Source organism: Crocodylus siamensis, chromosome 2, assembly GCF_052110815.1.
Source record: "Crocodylus siamensis isolate JL-2025a chromosome 2, ASM5211081v1, whole genome shotgun sequence".
In the NCBI taxonomy this organism is placed as follows: Eukaryota; Metazoa; Chordata; order Crocodylia; family Crocodylidae; genus Crocodylus; species Crocodylus siamensis.
In genome coordinates, this window is record NC_143396.1 from 102,394,001 (window position 1) to 102,404,159 (window position 10,159).

Here is a 10,159-nt window from a genome sequence, read left to right on the forward strand (position 1 = left end):
ACAGACCTTGTGGGCAGGAACAAGTAAACAAGGGACGACAGCAAATGGGGATCTGGGGTGCTCTGGAGGGTGGGGGAAGCAGTGGGCCCAAATTGAGCTGCAGGGCAAGGGGCTTGTTGAGGTGGGATATTTACATTAAGGTGTATCCTAGAGTGGCTAAACCTAGTGTAACATGAGCTAGGTAATATGGATCAGAGACAATCCTGCCCTAGAGTGGCATAACTGAGCTGCATAACAAGTACTTAAAATTAGTTTCAGGTGTTAATGTGCAGACATCCCATGTACTAAGAGCTCCAGCAGCCACCTAGAATTTCTGTGTAAAAAGGACTTTAGACAGCATTGGGGACATCTACATGAGATGCTTACTGTGGAGTTGCAGTAAAGTGACTCTATCTCCATGTGACAGACTATTAGGCCAGAGTAAACTAATTAACTCCACCATAGCATAGTACTGCCAGACACAGGTACTATTCTATCATGTAGTTATTTACTCCACTGCAATGCACATGTAGACAGTGATGGGACTGGCTGGCTGGGGTATGAAGGTGCTACAGTGGGGAGGTTGTCTGCTGATCATACTGTAGCACCTCATGCCCCAGCCAGTCCCTCCACACCATGTTGACCCAAGCAACTGTTGTGCCAATGTTTGCTATGGATTTCAGATAGTCTTGCAGCCATATGAAATGTTGGCATCATAATCAATCCTGTAAATCACTCATAACAATGTAAGGTTTAACTGCACTAATTCCAGAAGATCCTTGCTTGTCTTCAGTGTAAAATAAGTCTGCAATTTGTATGCTGGTGAAAAATGTTTATCATTATGGCAACCTTCAACACCTAAAACTTATGTTTTAATAGCTGAAATATCCAAAATAGAGCTGAGTCAATGAAAATGACAGATTTCAATAATTATGCCTTAAATTAAGAACATTTGACAAGCTCTTCTACTGAAACTATCTTTCAAATGAAAGGTAGAACCTGTACGTTTGATTTTGTTAGAAGAGGTGAACTGTCCAGATGACAAATGTGACTTTAAAATTATTTTTATTATATTTGGTCTATTAGGTCGAGAGCCATAAATAACTGTAATGGTAAAAAATCTAACTAATAAGTATAATCCTGCATATTTATCTAAGATAGTATGCAAGTATTGCTTGATGTGGTGCAGATCAGTTTTACTTTATAAAACTAAGCAAACATTTATCAACCAAGTAGACAATTTGACCTAATTAGGTTTTTAATAGAGAACAGAAAATAAGTTACAGAGTGAACTTTCAATTACTCTTCGTGCAAATTAAGGGTGCTTTATTTTAAAATTAATTAAAGTTATTTTTCTTTTGGTAACTGATAGATAGTACAATGGACTTCTCCAGGTCTCTACACAAATGGAGTGATTTGGGAAAGATGTGGCACATACTGATAAATAAAGAGCATTATGAAATCGCTTTATATCAACTACCTAAACAGAGAAATAAATCTTCTAGATAATAAAAAGGAGACAAATGCAAGAAATATATCAATGTAACACTGTTACAATGCCTTTTTAGCAAAAACCTATAAAGAGAGTTATTAATTTTCCATGAATATTCTGTGATTATATATTGTGTGAATATATATACTGTGAATATATTGCTGTGATTTTTTTACATGTTTTTTCCAGCGGAAATCCAGAATATTCTGGATTCCTGAATATTCTAGATACCCTTATTCTAAATGTTTCAAAAGAAATGGCTGTGATTTCACAATTGCTTTTAGAAATTTTGTGAAAGTAATAATGCTTGTTTTAAACAAAGTGGAATTCTTTACAGAAACTGGAAATCTGAATGCTGAAATTTGTATGCAAACATGCAGAATTTGGCAACCGTAAGCAAATCTGAATATAAAACTATTGTTTATACATAGTTTATATTATTAGTACAGCTGTTTGGAATTTTACATTCAGCCGTGAAATTAAAATAAACAGCATTCAGAAAAACTTTTCCAGACATCTGCTGGGAAGAGCAGTTAGCCAGGTCTGACCACTCACGTAAGTTCCTAGCCAGAATGCAGTACCTCCATCTAACCCAGGAGGTGCACAGCCCCACCAGGGGAGATGCCTTGTGGACCTGGTGCTGGCCACAGGAGATGACCTGGTGAGGGGGCTGCAGGTGCTCGACCACCTGGGCAACAGTGATCATCGCCTGCTGGAAATCACCATCCAGAGCAAGGTGGCAAAGGCCTACAGCAAGGTAGCAGCCCTAGATTTCAGTAGGGTGGACTTCAATGAGCTAAGGAGAATAGTAGGGGAAGCACTGAGGTCCCAGAGGGGAGGGGAGCCAGATGTCCAAGGAGAGTGGTCGCTCCTTAAGGAGACGATCCTCCAAGCCCAAAGGGAGGTAATCCCAACACTAAACAAAGGGTGCAGGAGGGCACATAAGCCCCCATGGCTCACCAAAAGCATCCGGGAATGTCTACTAGCAAAAAGGGAGGTGTACACCCGATGGAAAGGTGGGGCATCACCAGGGAGGACTATAATGCAGTTGCTCACGGGTGCAGGGGGACAGTCAGGAAGGCCAAGGTAGAGATGGAACTGGGACTAGCTTCCCAGATTAAGGACAACAAGAAGTCCTTTTTTAAATACATAGGGGGTAAAAAGAAGGTTCCGGGTAATGTGGGTCCCCTGCAGGACACGTTAGGAAATTTGGTCGTCACACCAGATGACAAAGCCAACATATTTAGTGATTTCTTTGCCTCCATTTTCCTAAGCAGGGACTGGACCAGTCACTCCCCAGGGCCCCTCTTGGATCCCAAGGGAGGTGCACCTAGGCCAAGGGTTAGTGAGGAACTAGTTAGGAAACTTCTGGAGGGACTGGATGTATTCAAATCAGCTGGTCTGGATGATCTCCACCCTATAGTACTGAGGGAATTGGCTGAGGTCAATGCAGGACACCTGGCATAATTTCACGAGCACTTGTGGTGCTCTGGTGTGGTGCCAGAAGACTGGAAGAGGGCCAATGTGGTTCCCATCTTCAAAAAGGGGAGGAAGGAGGACCCAGAAAACTATAGGCCAGTTAGTCTTACCTCAATCCTGGGCAAGCTTTTTGAGAAAATTATTCTGGCACATATCCACAAGGGGTCAGAAGGGGAGATTATGCTTAGGGGCAACCAACACGGTTCATTAGAGGCAGGTCCTGTCAGACCAACCTGGTGGCCTTCTACAACCAGGTCACCAAATCCTTAGATGCAGGGCTAGCAGTGGACATAGTCTTCCTGGACTTTCGGAAGGTCTTCGACACTGTCTCTCACCCCGTTCTCATTAAGAAACTGGGGGACTGTGGTGTCGACACCCACACAGTCAACTGAGTCACCAACTGGATGGAGGGCCACACCCAGAGAGTGGTGGTGGATGTGTCATTTTCGACTTGGAGGGATGTGGGCAATGGGGTTCCACAGGGCTCAGTCCTCAGGCCCTCACTGTTCAACATCTTCATCAGTGACTTGGACGAGGGGGTAAAAAGCACCCTGTTCAAATTTGCTGATGACACTAAGATGTGGGGGGATGTGGGCATGCTAGAAGGGAGGAATAGGCTGCAATCGGACCTAGACAGGTTTCAAGGGTGGGCGGATGAGAATAGGATGGGATTCAACACCGAGAAGTGCAAAGTGATGCACCTGGGGAGAAACAACCGGCACCATACCTATAGGTTGGGGAGCTCCCTTCTTGTCAGTACACAGGCAAAAAAGAATATTGGAGTCATCATTGATGCCAAGATGAACATGGGCCGGCAGTGTGGGGATGCAGTCAGGAAGGCCAACCACACCTTGTTATGCATCCACAGATGCATCTCAAGCAGGTCAAAGGAGGTGATCCTCCTCCTCTATGTGGCACTGGTCAGGCAGCAGCTGGAGTACTGCGTCCAGTTCTGGGCGCTGCACTTCAAGAGGGATGTGGAGAACATGGAGAGGGTCCAGAGGAGGGCCACTCACATGATCGGGGGCAGCAGGGAAGGCCCTATTAGGACAGGCTACAGGACCTGAACCTGTTCAGCCTCCAGAAGAGAAGGCTGAGGGGGGATCTAGTGGCCTGTTACAAACTAGTTAGGGGGGACCAGCAGGCACTGGGGAAGTCCCTGTTCCCCCGAGCACTACCAGGAGTGACCAGGAATAATGGTCACAAGCTGGCAGAGGGTAGATTTAGGCTAGATATCAGGAGGCACTACTTCACAGTCAGGGCGGCTAGGGTCTGGAACCAACTTCCAAGAGAAGTGGTGCTGGCTCCTACCCTGGGGGTCTTTAAGAGGAGGCTAGGTGTACACCTTGCTGGATTCACTTGACCCCAGTACTCTTTCCCGCCATGGCAGGGGGTCGGACTAGATGATCTACTCAGGTGCCTTCCAACCCTAGAAACTATGAAACTATGAAAACTGCTTTTGGATCAATCTAAAATAATATTAATTTCAGTGCAATCCAAAACCTTTATTTAACTTAACACTTAAGACTTTATATAATTTTTTTTCAATTATTTAATCCCCTTTAAAAAAAAGGTCAATAAGAAATAATCATTTCAGAATGAAAAGTGTATAATGTACTAATTCCAAGGCCTAATATTTTGAATTTTCTTGTTGTTTTTCTTTCTTGGCCATATTTGACCAAAACTGTTCTCCCATTTTTTCAGCCAGTATAGTGTTCTGTGAGTGCATGTACATACAACTCACACTGCAAAGTTTGTACTGTGTAGTCATTTAGTACTTGCTTTAGCATCTTGGGCACACAGGGGTGAAGTCAGGAACGCTAAAGCTCAATTGGAGCTGCAGCTAGCAAGGGATGTAAAGGGTAACAAGAAGGGTTTCTACAAGTAGGTTGGTAGCAAAAGGAGGATCAGGGAAAGTATGGGTCCCTTACTGAATCTGGGAAGCAACTTTGTGACAGAGGACACAGAAAAGGCTGAAGTGCTCAATGCCTTTTTCACCCAAGTCTTCATAGGCAAGGTCAGCTTGCAGACTGCTGCACTAGGCAGCACAATTTGGGGAGGATGTGAGCACCCAATAGTAAAAGAACACTTAGGGACTATTTAGAAAATCTGGACATATACAAGTCCATGAGGCTGGATGGGATGCACCCAAGGGTGCTAAGGGAGTTGGCTGATAAGATTGCAGAGCCATTGACCATTGTCTTTGAATACTCATTGCTCTCAGGAGAGGTCCTAGACAATTGGAAAAAGGGTAAACATAGTGCCCATATTTAAGAAAGGGGAAAAGGAGGATCCAGGATCCACAGACTAATGAGCCATATCTCAGTCCTTGGAAAAATCATGGAGCAGATCATCAAGGTATCCATTTTTAAGCACTTGGAGGAGAAGAAGGTGATTAGGAACAGTCAGCATGGATTCACCAAGGACAAGTCATGGCTGATCAACCTGACTGCTTTCTACGGTGAGATGACTGGCTCTGTGGACATGGGGAGACCAGTGGATGTGGTGTACCTTATTTTTTACATACTGTCTCCCATAACATTCTCACAGACAAGCTAGGGAAGTATGGGCCAGATGAATGGACTGTAACATACATAGAAAACTGGCTGGATTATCAGGCTCAGAGGGTAGTAATCAATGGCTCAATGTCTAGATTAAGAGTGACCTAGACAATTTGGAGGATTAGGCCAAAAGAAATTTCATGAGGTTCAACAAGAACAAGTGCAAAGTCCTGAACTTAGGACAGAGCAATCCCATGCACCAGTACAAGCTATGGTCTAACTGGCTGGGCAGCAGCTCTGCAAAAAAGGACCTCAGTGTTTCAGTGGAAAATAAGCTGAATATAAGCCAACAGTGTGCCCTTGTTGCAAAGAAGGCTAATGGCATACTGGGCTGCATTGGTAGAAGTGTTGCCAGCAGGTGTAGCAGGGCAGTAGGGTGCCTGCTACTGAAGACAGGAAATGGCTTAGCTGCCAGTTAGCAAGGGAGCAGGTGTTAGCTATTGGAGCTGAGTAGATCAGCTGATCGCCAGGGGGCAAGGCTTGGCCTTCATAAAGAAGGGAAGGCAGAGGCCAGAAACAGTTCCCCTCTGGCCACTGCAGGAGTAGGAGCTCTGCGGCAGAGAGCTGAGCAGCAAAGCTTATGCTGGCAGTTTGGCCGCTGCAATGATGCAAGGGGAGGGAGAGAACCCCTGAGAAAGGTATTGGAGAGAGCCAGCATAGTTTGTGGAGTTGTGATTATTAGACCGGAGGACCAGGCGAGGCTGTAGGGGTGGAGAAGGCCTCAGCAGGAGCTCCCCAGTAAGGTGGGGCAGTTCCTGGCACCGCAGAGGGTGCCACGTTGTGGGGTTGTCCTGACCCCAACCGATTGGGGCGACTTCAGGAAGAGTCAAGTAGAGGCAGAAGCCCAGTAGGGCGCAGGCCCAGGAAGGTGGGTCTAAGCAGTGGGGGAGTCCTGCCCCCAGCCCAGCGTGGGCATTACCAGGACAGGCCCCAATTGGGAGTCCCAACTGGGAAGAGTCCCACTGGGGCGTAGGCCCAAGTTGGGCATAGACAGGCCAGAGTGTGGGCAGGGAGCGCACGAGGCATGACCACAGGGTGGGGGCATAGAAGGCCCGAGGGCGGGCAGCGAGTGCAAGAGGCGCGAGCAAGGGCCCCAGTGGGGGCATAGAAGGCCCGAGTGCGGGTGATGAGTGCAAGAGGCGCGTATTACAGGCCTGAGTGCGGGCACGGAGCTCGAGAGGCGCGACCACAGGCTCAAGTGTGGGCATAGAGACTGCGGGGAGTGCGGGGCGCAGGCCAGCATGCGTGTGGCCATGGAATATAAGGGAGGCAGGCCCGAGTGGGGCTGCTGCCTGTGACATACGAAGCCCCGAGAGGGGAGTAAGCCTCTTGGGAAGTCTGGGCTGGGCAAGAAGGGGCACAATCAGAGAGAGAGCCGCCCCGGGGGGGGGGGGCGCGTGTATTGAGTTGGCCCCGGGAGAAGACCAGCACCGGGACCCAGAGAAAATCCCGGCATAGTAAGATCGGCCCTGTGCCAAGAAGGGTAGGAAGGCAGCCTCCTTCATTGAACTAACAAGATCAAAGACGTGGCGGGCGAGACGGAGGATGTGTTAAAGACCCAGACTTGGCACCGTAGACAAGGACACTAGGGGAGGTCACGGCACCCCTAGGGGCCGTCCTGCCACAGGCCCCCCACTACAGAAAGAATGAGAGAGAGTCCAGTAGAGGGCAACAAAAATGGTTCAGGAGCTGGGACACATGACTTATAAAGAAAGACTGGGGGAACTGGGCTTATTTAGTTTGGAGAAGAGAAGACTAAGAGGGGATTTAATAGCAGCTTTCAGCTACTTGAAGGGTAGTTCCAAAGAGGATGCAGCTAGATTCTTCCCAGCAGTGGCAGATGACAGAACAAGAAGCAATGATCTCAAGTTGCAGCATGAGGAGTTTAGGTTAGTGTGGAGTCTCTAGTGGGTGCTGTAAGTACCGTACCGCCCCTTTGACTGGAGTGTCCCTCAACTTGCCTGCCATGACTTGTTGTTACTAGATGAAACAAGGGGTTCAATGGTGTTCCTCTTCTCAGGTGCCCCGGTAATGGAGGTACTCACCTTCGTGCTGTGGTTCCATGTGGCTGTGCCTCCCCTACACCCCATCCACTTGCCAACCGTTCAGAAGTTCCGCCGGTTGCTCCATTGATTTCTGTGAGCCCCCTTTGTTACGGGGGTCTGGTGTCTGCTCCAGGCAACTGGCTGGTTGCTTAGGTGTTATTGTTGCTGGAGCCGCAATCCCTGATCCCAAAGGACTGTGCTCCTTGGTTTCTCGGCATCCTTCCTCCCCCTCCTCGGAACAGTCTCAATAAATTCTAAGGTAGCTGGGCTGGCTATAGTCTGTTCCTAATGCCTAATGCCTGATGCTGCCCTTCCCCCGTCCCCGCCTTTGAAGCAGAGCAGTGTCTGTCAGGCTGCTACTACCAGCCTCCAGAGCCTCCAGTGCTGCCAGTCGGGCGTGCTCTCGGCTGACTGTCTTTCTCTCTCTCTCTCCACACCTGCCAGCTTCTGGCAGGGCTTTTAAACTTCCCACGGCAGCATCCTCAGCCGCTGCAATTAGCTTGCTGCTGCCCTGCCTCAGAAGCAACTGTTTAAAGAGCTGGAGTAATGCTGGCCCATGCAGCCATGACTCCACCTCCAGACACACTCCCAGAGTTAAGTCTCCTGGGGTGTGGGGTGTTTGTTTTTGGTGGGGGCACTCGGGATTACCCCCAGCCCCCTTGGTGCCTCTGGGGGCTTCTCACTGCCACAGTTAAATATTAAGAAACATTTTCTCACTAGGAGGGTAGTAAAGCACTGGAACTGCTTACCCAGAGAGGTTGGAGAATCTATGTCCTTGGAGGTTTTCAAGACCCAGCTAGACAAAGCTTTTGCTGGGAGGATTTAGTAGGGATGGTCCTTCTCTGAGCAGGGGGTTTGACTAAATGACCTCCAGAGGTCCCTTCCAAACCTAAATTTATATGATTCTGTGACATCAGAGTATCTACCGGTACTGTGCAGTCCCAGAAGTGTACAGGTCGTTTCTGACCTTAAGCTGCTGTAGCGATGAGCTACTGTGCAGTAGGGGTGCACAAAATAGGCTGTATTCAATTTGGATTTTGATTAGGCCAGAATTGGGGACAGTGATTTGATTCGTTGATTTAGAGTACTGTTCCTGATTCGATTTGGCTCAATCTGAATCTGAAGTTTCAATGCTGATTCAGAGAATCAGTGATTCAGACATAGATACAGCTTTAAATGTTTTTTCTACATACCTTAAGGTATCAGGCATAGCTCATGAACACTGTGATGGCGGGGCAGATGGAGTGTCCCACAGGAGCACGCCCCCCCTCCCCTTTCTCCTGCATGCTCAGCGGCGAACCCAGAAGTGGACCAGAAGTACTACAAGCTGCCTGGTACCTTGAGGTATGTAGAAAAAACATTTAAAGCTGTGTCTATGTCTGAATCGCCGAATCTTTCCAAAACTGTCTGAATCTATTTGGAGGGTTCCAATTCAATTCAGAGAGATTAAAGGGTCTCCTGATTCCATTTGGATTTGGAGATCTGGCCACTGAATCAGGCCAAATCTCTGCTGAATCAAATCAGGGACTGAAGCTTCACACAGCTCTACTGTACAATAGCTTGTTGTTACAGTGACATAACTGACATCATGGCTAGTGCTCGCTGATGCTATGTCACTGTAGTGATGAGCTACACCACCGTAGCTCATTGCTATGGTGATGTCAAGTCTTGTGTAGATGCATCCACTGGGTTAATTTTATCCGTCTCTCAATATTAGTCGGTATTATGCAATGAGAGAAGAATTGCAAAGCATCCAAAGTATGTAGCTTTCACGGTGCTGTGTCAGGATTTAGGAGGTCAGTGAGCAAAGCCAATGAAAAAATCTAACCAGCGGCACTTTGGCTTTGGGTACAAATCATTTGACAAGTGTATATTTATACATATATATACCTATCTATTTATAGATATAGATATAGAAATATATTGGTTGTATAGCTTTATGCTTACTTTTCACTGGTATTTATCAACTCTCTGAGCAAAACGCATGGTTATATTTCATCCTCAAAGCTTTCCTCCATCTCAGTAACTAAGATAAAATGTAACACTCTATTTTTTTTTATACACTAAAAGAGGTTCCAAACTTGTATCTTTAAGTGTCAGAAAGCATTTCCATTAGCTGTTTGATGCCTTGCATCAATTATCTGTCATCTGCCACTATTCTTAGTATCATAAATGAAAGCACTTTAAAGTATCAAAATTCAACATACATGTGTACCAAGTGCTCATGAGCTTACCTAACAGCACCCAGGACCATAGTAGAAATGGAGCAGTCTAGTAGGCATATTGTACAACATGACAGGTATGTTCTTTCCTGAGCAAGACTGGATCAACAATCTAAGCTACCTTAATAAGTAACTTTTCTTTCCATTTCAAATTTGCATACTTAAATTTACATTTATCTTCATAACTGTGTTATCACTAATACTAAAACTGTATCCCTGAAGCTCTTCCACATTGTCTTCCATCTCCCATCCACAATAATTCCTTTTGTTCTTTTACTTGACTTGCAGCTTTTTACACTAATATTTGTAGGACAGAATCATTGTTAATTAGCCTATGGTATTCTATTCAGGTGGTGAATAGATAAAGCAGATAGAGAGAGA